Source organism: Lissotriton helveticus, chromosome 6, assembly GCF_964261635.1.
Source record: "Lissotriton helveticus chromosome 6, aLisHel1.1, whole genome shotgun sequence".
Taxonomy (NCBI): Eukaryota; Metazoa; Chordata; class Amphibia; order Caudata; family Salamandridae; genus Lissotriton; species Lissotriton helveticus.
In genome coordinates, this window is record NC_136067.1 from 2,130,203,299 (window position 1) to 2,130,217,711 (window position 14,413).

General features: G+C 44.2%; 1 protein-coding gene and 1 long non-coding RNA gene across 5 annotated transcripts in view; both read left to right on the forward strand.

The window, feature by feature from the left end:
• Positions 1-14,413, forward strand: part of LOC144764106 (beta-1,4 N-acetylgalactosaminyltransferase 2-like) — an 807,618-nt gene that overhangs the window by 724,769 nt on the left and 68,436 nt on the right. The gene's annotated exons all lie outside the window — the stretch shown is intronic.
• LOC144762103 (uncharacterized) lies at positions 2,134-5,080 on the forward strand. The gene is made up of 3 exons (XR_013596050.1): positions 2,134-2,229; positions 3,702-3,829; positions 4,741-5,080. It is a non-coding gene; the product is annotated as an uncharacterized LOC144762103 (long non-coding RNA).

Sequence of the window (14,413 nt, forward strand, 5' to 3'; positions counted from 1 at the left end):
ACTGTGTTGAAACCTTCAAGGACAGACTGTGTTGAAACCTTCAAGGACAGACTGTGTTGAATTCCATGGGATACTGCCCAAAGAGGGTCTTTAAGAAATTTCCAAGGACAGACTGTGTTGAAACCTTCAAGGACAGACTGTGTTGAAACCTTGAAAGACAGACTGTGTTGAATTCCATGGGATACTGCCCATACAGGGTCTTTAAGAAACCTCCACGGACAGACTGTGTTGAAACCTCCAAGGTAACCCTGGGTGTAGTACGCGTAGTCGTGCTACACGAAGCTACGCGAAGACGTTCTCGCACTACGCGAGCTTCGCGAGCGTGCGTAGTAGCTTGCTGGTCCCGTTCGCGAGCCGTTTTTCTTGCTCGGGAGCACGTTGTGCGTATTCGGGGCGCTGTCTGCGTGTTCGGGGGATTGTAGCGTGCGACCTTACCCATGCGGTGGGCTATGGGCGCGGCCATCTCGTTTTTTCAATTGTCCCGCCCGCTCGCGTCCCCTATTTCCTCTTCCGGGTCGCGTATAACGTGTTCGCGCGGTGCACATCTTATTCGGGAACACAACTACTTGTTCACGCTGACAAAGTGCGTGTTCGCGTGCGAACTTACCCACGTGGTCGCGATGGCCGCGGCCATCTTGTTTTTCACACTCTATGCTATGGTTCTGGGCCTAGTTTTCTATCCACCTTATATCTGTGCAATCTTTACCTATTTTCACAGTTTTTCTTACTTTTTTTTACTCATCATCTATCTCTCTCTGTCCCTAAGTTTATATTTTGCATTTTATTTCTACTTTTCCACCTTTTTTTAAACTTTTCTACTTTTTTATTTTACTCCTAATTCTTCCCCCTAACTTTTTTCCTTTTGTTCTAACGTTTTCTTTTCCACCTCCACCCCAGAACCATGGCAAAGGGGAGCAGCAGAACCGGCTCGAAGGGCAAGGCGCCTGCGCCCAAGAGCCGGCTGCCTTGCTGCAGAATGCGACCTTCATGGGTGAAGGCCCGGAATCTTTTCGGGGAGGCGGAGGTGGCCGCCCTTGTTTTTTTTATCCAGCGCCACCTCCCCTTGACCTTGGCAGCAGGCGGCAGGCCAGGCTCTGGTTACCTCCCAGAGGAGCGTCACCGCCGGTGGGCGAAGGTGCGCCGGGCAGTCTACCGTCGCTCGGATATCCGGCGCACCCACCAGCAGCTGGCCCACCGGTGGGCAGACATTCTGGACAGGGAGCAGGACCTGTTGGACCTGCTAGGTGTCGAGGTCGTGGGGCTTGGTGAGTAGCTAGTAATATTAATATATGTATATATAGTAGTATAAGTATTGTGTTTAATTCTTGGACGAATAAGTAACACGATTACTTGTGCGCTTAGTTACATTGCAGATCAATTCTGTCTCAAAATCTTCTGTTACCGTATGACACAGTTGCTGCTCGCTCGCCACTTCTCTTACTGGTTTGTATAACTGTGCGCTAGCCTGGGCTGGTGATTATTGATGTTAGAGTTTACTTTAGAGAACTGAAGTTAGTTAATGCTATTGCTAGAGTCTAGTCCTTACATTGTCCTTTAGTGAAATAGTGGTGGATGGATAGTATTAGTTCATATTTTCTTAACGGTCTGCATGACGCGGCGCCTCCTCTGTCACTGAATGCTTACTTAGTTATTATTTATCCCACCCCTCCATAGAACCGGTTTGCAGTTTGTTTACTGAGTGGTAGGCTTAGCAGCAATAGCATTGTCACGTCAGTCAGTAGCAGTTCATATGACGCAAGCAACCAACAATTTCGTGTATGTACAAATGTATGCATGTGTCCTACTCCTCCATCTCATCTATGCATGTTTGCGGGCAAAAATAAAATGGAAATGCCGACTTACTGAACAATTGGCCCGGCTGGATTCTGGAATAGGTGGTGTAGGTCAGGAGGTACTGGCTTCGTTAGTATATTCTGCAATCAGAATGTTTATGGAACATTTGATTAGTGTTCTATAAGTAGACGGTCTGTAAATCCTGCAAGCCAGTAGTCATTTAGACTTCGAAGTAAATTTTATTGCAATTGTTGTTTCCTAAAATGTTTGAGAGGATTTTTGAATGATGTATTTGTTTCACAGCACTCAATGTTTCTCTTTCTTTATTATTTCTTACATGATCAGCACCACCCAGGGGCACGAAGAAGGGGTCCGAGTCGGCGGGACAACCACCAGAGGAGCGCTCCTCTACCGAGGATCCTGCTGCTGGCCCCAGTAAGTCCTCCAGTGCTTATATTATGAATTATATTTCCCTAACTTTTTAACGCACCTTATTGTTTCAAACCTATTAGCCTCCTTCCTAATTAAATGTTAGCTAAACCTTCTTTGGTCTTCAATTTGTTTTCCAAATTTTGGGTATCTAATGCCATCCCTGACTTTAAATTCCTTCAAACTGCCTCTGCCCGATGACTCTCTGTGCTACTACTATTAGACTGTCTTTAGCTAAGCTTGCCCTGTTGGCCACTCTTTAGTTAAGATAAAGCTGTGATAGAATAGCTGTAGCCACTGGGTCCACTCCTGTCTTTTGCGTTGTCCTCTGTAATCTCTAGTCTTTGTCAATTCCCACCCCAAAAATGCGCAACCAGATGTTTGCCTACTAATTTTTGTTAGGTTATGATACTACTACTACTGTTGCGGTTATTCTCTGCACAGGCACATACAGAACTATGCACAAGAAAATAGGATGTTGGTGATAGGGAAGTTGGACCTTACTTACACCCTAGTCACAGAACTCAGTCAGAAGAACCCACAATTCAACGACAGTCTACATACCGAAGTGTCTCAGTCATAGTCATTTGTCCCACTCCCGACCCCCACAAGAAGATAGTTAGATATACCCAATGATTTTCTTACACAACCCAGAACAGAAGAACACCCTTTCGCTCACTCACTCGTTTAAGTCCACAACACCCCAGACACTCAAAAATATATACCACAGAGTCTATGTGCAAGTTCAAAAACTTTATTTTTTTAATAACAAGCTTTGTATTGTTGTAACTTGTAAGTTGTTCAATGAAAATCATCCAGCTCCACCATGCAAAATAAAGAAGATTAAATACTCTACATTTTTGTACAACTAGTGCATGATAGAGAATTGTGGGAGACCCCTCACCGTTGAACGTATACTGGTTACAAATGCATCTTTCGAAAGCTCTGCTAATCTCTGGTTCGTAGAAGGCAATCTTCTCATCTGCCTAGGAGAAAAATGTTGCACGTTAGACAGTGAATACAACTATGCCAGTTTATAGCAGTCATGCCAAAAAGTGTAACATTATGGATAAGCAAAAGGGATTAACAATACTGTAAGTAAGTAAGTCAACCTCTTTAGTTGTATGCAACACTCATGTGGCATCAAAGGCGTCTTTCTTACTGTGCAACAAGCTGCAAGGTACAAACATGGGCAAAACAGTAGACCCGGATCATTCTAAAATGGTTACATGGCTCAGGCTAACGTTCCAAAGACTAGAGTAGGAGTAGAGATTAGATGACCCAAGGGACCATCTAATAAAGTAAAACTAAACTCTGTCTAATGACTGCTGTACAGTAGTACGCAATTTGGACTAGTTACACTTACAATGCTTTATGTTGTACGTAACTGTATTTTCAATCTTCCTTCCTGGTGAAGTACAACTAGTAAAGTAGGTGAAGTTGTGCAGGCATCTCAAAAGGTGTACTTGCTTTTATAGGTGCACATTCACTACCAACGACCAGTGCCACTGCCGACGGGGTCAGCGGCAATACTAATGCCATCCAGGAGGGGACAGTGGCTGCGGCACCTGCAGTAGCAACAGTGGGGGAGGAAACTTCAGCGGTGGTAAGTTATATTCATTACTTATTTGCATTACTAGGTGGAAAGGGAACATTTCCCTCACTGTGCTATGAGACTTATTAAAGTATGAATTTGAAATTGTACTGGACAATATACAATGGTTGAAGAAGACACCCTTTGCAGCATTACCAGCGTGAGTTGAGTAAACAAGGCCTCTATCAGACTCCAACTCAGCTGTGAAAGTTATGGAGAAGACTAAAAGTCAGATCAGATGACCTTGAGGGATGTGTTGAACAAAAAGGGAAAGAAGTGAACTAGGGAGGAAGGAGGAAGGACGAAAGATGTAATAAGACTACCATAGAAGGATACTTTGGAAGGTTCATGCACTTTGCAGATATGAATCCGATGCATGGGTTGTTGAAGGATGGGTAGAACTGGAAGGTGAAAGAGAAGATGCATGCCTGGTTGGGCAAAACAATATGGGTGCATGGATATAGTGGATAGCAAGAATCATAAGCGGAGTTTGTGACAATGAAACCCAAGGCAAGGAAGGAGTGGACGCATGGGTGGTTGTTGGTGAAAGTGAAACCAGCTAAGGCGATATTAAAGAATGATAGACATTTATTTTTATTGGTTGTTATCCCCCTAAATGTATTTTATTCATCATAGGTGGAGACTGTCACTGGAAGCAGAGTCTTACTTTGAAAATATAAAAGGAGATACAAAAAATACTGGTGTTCTTCTGTGTACTCAAGTCCACCCATAGTACTAGGGCCAGTATAATGCCAGAAAAAACTTCAACAAAAGTTACAGGCAGGGGAAGGAGGAGGATAGATTAGATAGATACTAAAAGTTGCCACCATTTGTATGTACTGCGCTTGGTAGTGCTACTATGCCACTATGTGTTGAATTAATTTGGAAGAGTTTCAGTTACAATTCTGTTTCTTTTTTTATAGATACTCATACTCCTTCCAAAAACCATCAAGTAAGGAGTTGGCAGCCAGGGCCCGGCAAAGGAAACTGCAGGCCATTGTGGAGGAGTACCGCCGGCTGGTGGCTGAGGCCGAGGAGGAAGAGGCAGCAGCTGCTGCCTCTACCAATGCCACAGGCCTCAGCCAGGCCCCACCTGCAGGACTACGGTGCCGTGGTCAGGCAGCCGCTCACCGCCGGCATTTAACAACATCTGCCGCCCCCCACATCATGCATGCAAATGTAGGTGCCGTGCATTTCGGCAAAAGATTCTCCTCCGGGTGTCAAAGTTGGAGGATCAATTAGAGGAGCGTGTGAAGATATTGGTGGACAAACACCTTAAAGCCCGCCGATTGTGATGGACCCTGTTCATTTGCCCCTTTTTTAATACTTTTGTTGGTGGGTGGGAATTGGGTGTTGGGGTTATTTTTGTGGGACATTCTTTGGACTTGGACATTGGTTGGGGTTAGGGTGGAGATAGGGGTGGGATAGTAGAGGACTAGGAGGATATTTTTTATGTATATCAATAAATGTTATTTATTTTCAACGTACACATATGAAGTTGTTTTGTGGTGGGGTTACTGTTGTACGTGACAAGGTTTACTCTACATGCAGGGCAGCGGCCAGTGTTTGATTGAAATAATTTATTCATTGACCACATGTAACAACATCATGCCAACAGATAGATGCGGTACCCCTCACTGAGTTATATTTGTCCTATTTGTACTACCAGTCTCTCCTCCATTATACCTCCTAGCAAACTTCTCTTCTTACCTGTGATTGATGATTAACTTTGGCACTGCAAGCAGGGCTGCATGGTTTCCCAAGACAATGGAGAATATGCCGTGGTTGTGTGATGGTAGTAGTAGACTAGTAGACACTGGCACTAGCATTGGAAAACAAAAACAAAGAGAGTCATTTGCCTGAGACAGAATGTGGGAGAAGTTGAAAAATACAGTACATTAGACTGGCCCAAAAAAATAAACAATATTGCAACTGCTAAACTCAAAGAAATCAATGTTGTCGGGAACTGCCAAGTACAAGAAGATAAATGTAGTTGTGTTGAAGGAGTCGGTAAAACACAATCCAATTCGTAAACTTAAATGCTGTCAAATTAAATTCAAACAATGCCACCAATTATTTAGATGTATTTGTTGGGTCACTTTGGGAAATTAATTGCCTTGTACACTAGTACATACAGTGAGCTTGGGTGGGCAAGCAGAAGAGGATCCTCGCCCTGCCTCGTTGACATTTGATTTCATTAGTGTTGCTTTTACCACATCTGCCCCAGCAAGCGTGTGATCAATTGTTGGCGTAGATTTAATGTAGTAACATCACACCTCAATATAAAACCACACAGCCCGGGGGAAGATGGTTAGGGTTAGATGAATGGATGGGAATGGGGGTTTGGGGAAAGGTTTGACAAAGAAAAACAGTACGCATGGAGACAACCAAAGCAAAACAATGAAGACGATGATTGATGATCCACTACTACCCAATAAATGTAAAGTCAAGTAAGAAAAACGAAATGGATGCATGATGAAGGTTTATTATTAACTTGATGGTTAATAAGTGGTACTTAACTACTACTACACAATTCAAAGGAAGTATTTCTTATACATGATATGAATATGACTTTTGCCTAGGCTGAATGCCCTCTGAGAAACCGTAATACCTGATGTAGCGGGCTGAAGCTAGCAAAGAAAATTAAGAGATAGTTTAAGTGAACAATCAATTACCAAACACAAGCCTAAAATAAATGAAGAGGAAAAAGGAATCAAAGAAAATTAGGAAAATGATACTAAAGTTAATGTATTATGTTATCCAGGGCCAAATGTGTAGTTGTATCTCGTCATTCATCTTTGTCCTCCCTTCCATGGACACTGTGACTGATTATATCATTCTTGGGCGCCTCTGGCTGGATGATGATGAGGATGGATTGGTAAGGTAAATGTGAGTTGTTGCTCCACGTATAATAGCGCTGGGTGAAAGGCCGGCCTGTAAGTGTTGATGAAAGAAGAAATGGGGTATTACAAAATAAGTTAACTGAATGAAAACATAAAAATAAATTACGGTGTAGTGCAAAAAAGACGAGATTCGTGAGCGAGAAGATTTTCAGACTGAGGCTGCTTGGATACATTGGTTAACTCTACTCTTCTAGTTGCACAGCAGTCATCGAAAAGAACAACAAGATAGGAGCCAGCACAGAACAGTTACATGGCCACACCACAACACCGGGCCGTGAGTCTGTGGCCCAAACTCCATTTACCCACATTTTTCACAGTTTCAGACAAAAGGCATATACATCAACCTAGCATTTTTCAAAACAAGTGATTAAATCAATGCGCCAATGGCAGTCAATCATACCACTATTCTATTCCACCACTGCATACACATGTAGCCTAGGTCTGCTGTGGTTCTTGTTGATTGGTTGTGCGTTTACCTTGTATTCCACTTCCTGAACATATTCCATCAATCATCTCTGATCAAACTGACTGACAGCGTGCAAAGATGGTATGGTGGTCATCATCATTCATCATCCGGTGTGGCACGTGTACGTGTTCTCCAACAGACGACCAACAGCAACTCAGTCTGTGAGTGACTACGATTAAGTACAGAGTCAGACTGCACCTGCAGTATTAGGAGTACAATTGGATACATATTATTAAACAACATGGAAACATTGACCATCACTTGAGACACAAGTACTTTGTTAATATATTAAATTACTAGTATATTTCTACTTCATGCACATTTGCTCTGAGTCAGCAAGCAGCCAATGCAATGTATGGCATCATTCATTTCATATACCTGTCTTTCTCTTCTGTGTGGCTGTCAGATCACAGATGCAGCAGAGTCTTCTGAAAGTGATGACGAGTTTACTTTAATTTTAGAGCCCTGCTCAAGTTCTGACATTGAAGAGTTGTGTATGCCTGCAGACAGAGGTGTAGCCTTACAAAGACAGTGATGCATTTCAGTTTGGAAACAAAACAGAAGATGGCTATAGTCACGTACGTTTCACGTGTTATGGAGGGACTGTTAGAGGCTACATTATTGCACTATTGTCCATCTCCATCCAATGTACATTGGCAAGATGGAAATGTATTTAGGGTGAATCAGGAAGATGGAGCAGGACTCTGATGAGTGGAGTGCACAGTAAATGCTCCGATGTGCAACTCCAATAGGTAATTAAAAGAGAAAGGAAGATGGTGTTGGTTTTGAAGTTTGAGTCAGAAAGACAGATACACACAAATAAGGAAGGGAGAAATAAAGGAAGGGAGAATGTAACAATTTCAAAGCCTAGTTGTCAGGGAAGAGGAGCTCGTCCTCAAACCCTGGTGGTTCTTCCGACAGAAGTAGGTCCTGTAACCCACTAATTATTTCTTCCGACTCGCTCTCCTCTTCCAGCTCTGATTCGCGTACTTTGTAGTCTGGTGGTATCAAGTGTTGATTCATTTTGATCATGGTTAACCTCTCCACGCTTTTGGGCGAGAGACTGGTCCTTTTCACAGTCACAATGGCACCAGCAGCACTGAAAACACGCTCAGAAGAGACACTTGCAACAGGGCAAGCTAGATACTTTATCGCCAGCTTGCTGAGCAGTGGCCATTGGCTTCTTGTCCTATACCAATACACCAATGGGCTTTGCTCCATGAACACCTCTGTTGTGTCATCCAGATAGGCCTGGACCAACCGCTCAATGTTCATTGGTGCTCGGGTTTGCTCGTCCTCTTTTTGCTTTGCGACAGCAACGGACTTACCCATCCCTTTCTGTAGAAACCAAGCAGCTATTTTTTTGCTAGTGTCTGATGAATCAGATCCTGTTCTGTTGGTGCGGTTGTTGTTATTGTTTGTGTTGGTGACTGCTGGGAAGCAAACGCACTGCTCGCATGCTGTGAAGAAGAACTTGACTCTGTAGGATGCTCAGTAGTACTTGCACTGTCCTGGGCTGGCACTGGCAGGCCTCTAATTGAGAGCCGTTCGTTTTCTAAATCAGTGGCTTCCTCGGCTATTACAGTTTTGTACTTGGAAACATCCCCTTCTGAAAAAGGAATTACTGCATTACTGTTCACAAATAATTTGTACCGTGGATCCAAAATTGTGGCAGTAATGTAATGTTGATGCGACACAATCTTATTTTGAATCCTTGTATTCTCAGATAAGCGGCCGGCTAAGGACTTCGCCAAATTACATGCTTTAAGTTATCCTTCAACACCTTCGTATGTTTCAGACACCTCCTTCAGCTCTTGCTCCAGCATGTACAACAATGGGATAGCTTGGCTCATAGTACAGTCCTCCCTGCTGACTGCACGTGTGAAGACCTCAAAAGGAAGTAGCATCTCTGTCAGGCATTTAATGAGGTCCCATTGCGACTTCTCAACTGTCATGCCTTTAATAGCATCCGTTGGATCCCCTGATCTTCTTGTCATGACATAAGCATTAAGTGGTATGTACTGCTCAAACAGCCGATCAAGCATGTAATAAGTAGAGTTCCAACGTGTTGGTACCTCCTGGATGAGTGCTTTGACTGGCATATTATACTCACGTTGAATGACCCTTAGCTGCTTCCGGGCTTTAAAAGAATGATTGAAATGCGTGCAGATTCTTCTGCAAATGGTCAGTAAGCTGCTGACTTTGCTTTCATTTTTCAGAAAGTCTTGAACCACAATGTTAATGCAGTGTGCCAGCCACCATCTTCCATGGCCTTAACTACATTACTGCCATTGTCGGTGGCAACAAAACCAATGTTGAGGCCACTTGGTCTCAGCCATTCAAAGACCTTGCTGTTGAACTCATCCAAAATGTTTGCAGCAGTATGCGATTTCTCCATAGCCAACATGGCTATAGTAGCATGTCTGCGAGTATCATTAAAAATCTCAGTAGTGTCAATGCCTGTAGATATCTTGTCTCTAACACCTGAAAAAGAGATCCAGTGTGCAGTGATGCACATGTAATCAGTTGCTTGGCAACTGGTCCACATGTCTGTTGTCAGGTGGATACTATGCACAGCACTCTGCTGCAAGGCTTTTCCAAGCAATTCCAGCACGTCGTGGTGTAGTGCTGGAACAGCAACTCTGGCAAAATAGTAGCGGCTGGGAACATTCCATTTTGGGCAGAGGGTTGTCACAAATTCCGGGAAACCCACCCCTTCAACAAAAGAAAAAGGGAGAAGGTCCAGAGTTAACATTTTGGCAAGCTTAGCATTGTACAAACGTGCTATTGGGTGGTTGCGCTCGTATTTTCCCTCCTGCCTAAACATGCTAACAATGGTATGCTGCTTGGTATTTCTTTCAGTTATGCCTGATGCAGTACTTCGCGTCCCAGACTTCGCACCCGTACTCCTTGGTGTCGCCAGGTTACTCTTACTCTGGTGCCACTGAGATGTTGCTGATGCGGAGGATGTGGGATCTACCACTGCAGTGCTGGGGAGTCGGACAGGGGTACTTAGTGTACCACTACCAGATAGAATGTCTCCCTCTTCTTCCTGTTCGACCCATGGACCTTCTACTGCTTCCCCACCAACATTAATGGTTCCTGCTTTTATGAGACGTAGGTGGTCCTCCCACTTGATTGCGTGGTGTTTTTTCATATGGGTCATTTGGCCTCCGGTACCATAGTTTGTACCAAGCTTACCACGACTAACAGAGGAATGACAAATGGAGCATATAGCAATGTTCTCCTAATTTGCGCTAACTGTAAAGAAGTCCCACACTGGGGAGCTTAACTTTTGTCTCCTGCTAGAAGTGCCACTTCCAATGCCAGATGAACTGGAGGTTGTGTGTTGAATTTCACTATGTGGCTGCGCAGTAGTACCACTACCTACTTCTGCTGAGGTGGGACTTGTGCTGGATGTAGGACGCTGCCGGCCCTGTGCAAATGTAAAAATGGAAGCTGGAGGTAGTTTTGGTGTGGCCTGTGTTGGTGGTATGCGTGCTACATCCCAAGTCGCAGCCATTCTCGCTAGGGTTACAATGTTGGTCTCCATGTCTTCAGGGCCAGGAGTAATGCTTGTGATGACTGGGTCTGACTCGTCATCACCATCATTATCCGGCAGTTCAACATCGCACTCCATAAGTGGTAGGCTTCCTGGAACCTTCCTTTTCCCTAGCCTGGTCTTCTTGGGATGCCTCTCCCTCTCATGCTCAGATTGTTGTGGCTCCCAATTGAGATCAAGATCATCAGAAGGGATGCTTGGCGAAGAACTCGATGGACTAACCCTCCTTTTCCTTGGTGGGGATTTGAAAAACAATAGATCTCCTGCATGAAGTGCTGCCTCTTCTTGCTCTGCATCAGGCTCAATTTCCTGAACTGCCCCGACTTTGGGAGGAACAACAACTACTATGGCCGGTGGTGGTTCTTGAACAGCAACTATTGCAGGCGGTGGTTGTGGTTGTTGTTTTCGTTGAACATCTACTATTGAGGGGGGTGGTTGTGGAACAACTACTATTGAAGGTGGTGGTTGTGTTTGTTCTTTTCGTTGAGCATCTACTATTGCGGGCGGTGGTTGTTGTTCACCACTTTTCTGCTGTGTTCCCTCTTGCGTGGAATGTGTATTACTTTGAGATAGCGATAAGTTCAGGTCAGGCTCAGTATCACTGCTTTCCACCATTAGGCTGGCTACCTCTTCCCCACTCATCTGCTTGGGCCTGGGTTGGTGGCTTGGGCCCACTGATGCAGAGGTGCTGGTCCCAGCTTGGACCCCGGTCACTGCTGCTGCAGGCGTACTTTTTTTCCCCAAAAAAGGTTTTCGGGTCAACACCAGACTTAAGTGTCACTTCCTTCTTCTGTTATTCCTTCTTCTCTGCAACTTTCTTGGTCTTGGAGGACCTGGTACCTGCTTTCTTTGGGCCCATCTTCTTCAGATGTCAGCAGCAGCACTCAGTTGCACAAGATGTTGAGTATGATGTCTGGTCAGGTTAGTCACACCACACGTGACGTACAGAAGGATGTCCGTCTGGCAGTAGAACAGGCAATGAATGATGACAGACACCTACTCTTCAGTCTTTTGTGCACCTACAAAAAAAGAAGGCAGAACAACATCAGTCAAATGTGGATTTTTGTTAGCTTTAATTTTAATTACTACTAGAAGTATTAGTACACTCAGTAAGAGTAAGAATAGCAAAGAACTAAAATGCAAATGTAGTGGAAGTGGAACTTGTTTATCCTTAATTTGTGCATAATTTCGGATGGATGCAGCATCAGTGACCTGCAGCAGATAGCAATGGGGATGTGAACAGTAGTAAGCCAACAGGAACAATGGCAAGACACAGGCCAATTTGTCAGAAACAAAACAGCACACTACTACTACCACCACAGCTCCACATGGGCACTCTCATCACAGGTACATGGGTAAAGGCCAGAAAACAAACTCAAGCAGGCCTATATTCCTCCCTATATGGCCAGAAAAAAGAGGATGCCTGTTACACATCACAGCTTAATGCAAAAAAGAAAATCCCCCTGGCTAAAAGGTCTGAAAGTTACACAACAACACAAACAACAAAGGCATTTACAGTTTACACCCAAACAGTTAACTACACCCCAAACACCACATTTGAAAATTCAATGCATTGCCACCCATGCCCTAAATGATTTTAAATTCAACAGACAAAATGGAAACCGCTACATCAAGCATCCCCGCTGACTACCTCTGGGACTCTAGGCCTACTGGCAGAAAAAATCACAAGTTTGTAGGCCTGCGGCAAAAAAACTAAAGCACGATGGAAGGTCACACAAAATGGCCGCCCCCACATGGCCTGGCCACCCCCAAAAACATGAAAAGAAAGAGAAGACAGACAATACATTCCTATGGCAAAAGGACATTGCTTGGCTTCACAAAATGGCCGCCAAGCCGCCCACATGGTCAGGCCACTCTCAAACAACAAAGTACAAAGAGGACAGAAACAGTAAGTGGTCCATGCTCCAAAAACTACAAGCAAATGACAACCTGAGGAGTTTCTTTAGCAAAATGAACAGCATCTACATTTTCGGGAAGGTTTTAGGCAACTCGAGAGATATTGCTCGCGAGAATGGAAATTCGGCGTGTTCGGCAGCGCGAACTGTACAAAACATCGTTATCGCGTTCCCGAGCACGCACATTGGGCGCGCGAAGAAGACAAAAACTGTAAGGTCGCGTTGTAGCACTGTGCAAAGTTACCAAAACTACGCGAGCTGAATTCTAGGGTTACCTAGTGCGCAGAAAAAGCCATATTATTCAACACACACCCAAAACCTGCAATTCAACACCAAAAACACATTTTGCTAATCAATCCAAAGCCATCCATGACCTATGATGTTACACTTACAACTTAAACACCCCAAAATCAGTTGAACAACTTACATGCACCCATGATGAGGACTCTAGTAGTACCCTTGGTCCTACTGGCAGAGTAGGCCACAAGCTTGGAGGCCTATGGCAAAAACACAGCGGCTACAAACATAAAATGGCCACCACCACCTGGCCAAGCCACCCACAGAAAGTAAATGAACTCAAGCAGGCCTACACTAACTACATGAACTACTAGGGTTACCTAATTTTACTAAAAAAAAATGTAGTTCCACTACAACAGAGTATGCAATTAAATCCAATGCCAACCATGATGTTTTACAGACACAACAGAAACATGGGTGGACCCTTGGGTACCTCTAGGCCTACTGGATGAAATTTCAAACACACAACTTGGCCTCTCATGAAAGTACAGGCCTCCCTCAATAATAATTTTTAAGAAAGATTGAGAAGCACAGAAAACTAGTTAAAAAAAACCCAAACCAAAAAAATATTTACAGTACACCAATTCTCAATTCTCAAACTTACTTGTAAAAGAAAAGTTCAAATCCAAAATTCCTCAATAAATCCAAATGCTATGATGCAGCAGACATACACAAAGAGTGATCCTTCCAGCTCCAATTCCAAATGAAAGTGAACACCACATGGACAAAGCACTGGGAGGAGCCTGGTGGACAGGAGCAGGAAGTTGGAGACTCAGGGGCACTTCCTTTCTCTTGAAAAAAAGAGTAGAAACAAAAAGAGGACTCCTAGCCCAAAAAAATACAGCCAAATCACAATCTGAGGGGTTAAATGAACATTTTTGAGAAGATTTTAACATGCTCAGGAGATATTCTGTGCCAGATTGCAGTTTCTGGGTGTTCGGAAACACGATCTTACCAACATGGCACTGCAAGGAGGATCGCACGTCCCAATGACATGTTTGCGCGTCCGAATGACGTAATCGCGTTCTCAAAGTCTCATGGGATTGTGCGGCCAGATTCCAAACACCGTAGCGAACGCGACCGGGAGAGAAAAGAGAGAAAGCGAATGCAGAACCACGGTAAGTCATTACCGCGAACGCGAGAATGCTATTGAGCGCGCGAGGAAGAAAAACTACTACGCTACGCTGTAGATTGCGAAGTAGTCGACAGCTTCGCGCTCACAGCGAAGTGCGAAGTTGCCGAAAATTCGCAAACTCCGCGAACGAAGAAATAGTTATACGCCCAGGGTTACTCCAAAGAAAGACTGTGTAGAATTCCATGGGCTACTGCCCATCGAGGGTCTTTAAGAAATCTCTAAGGACAGACTGTGTTGAAACCTCCAAGGACGTACTGTGTTGAATTCTGTGATACTGCCCATAGAGGGTCTTTAATAAACCTCTCTTGATGGGCAGC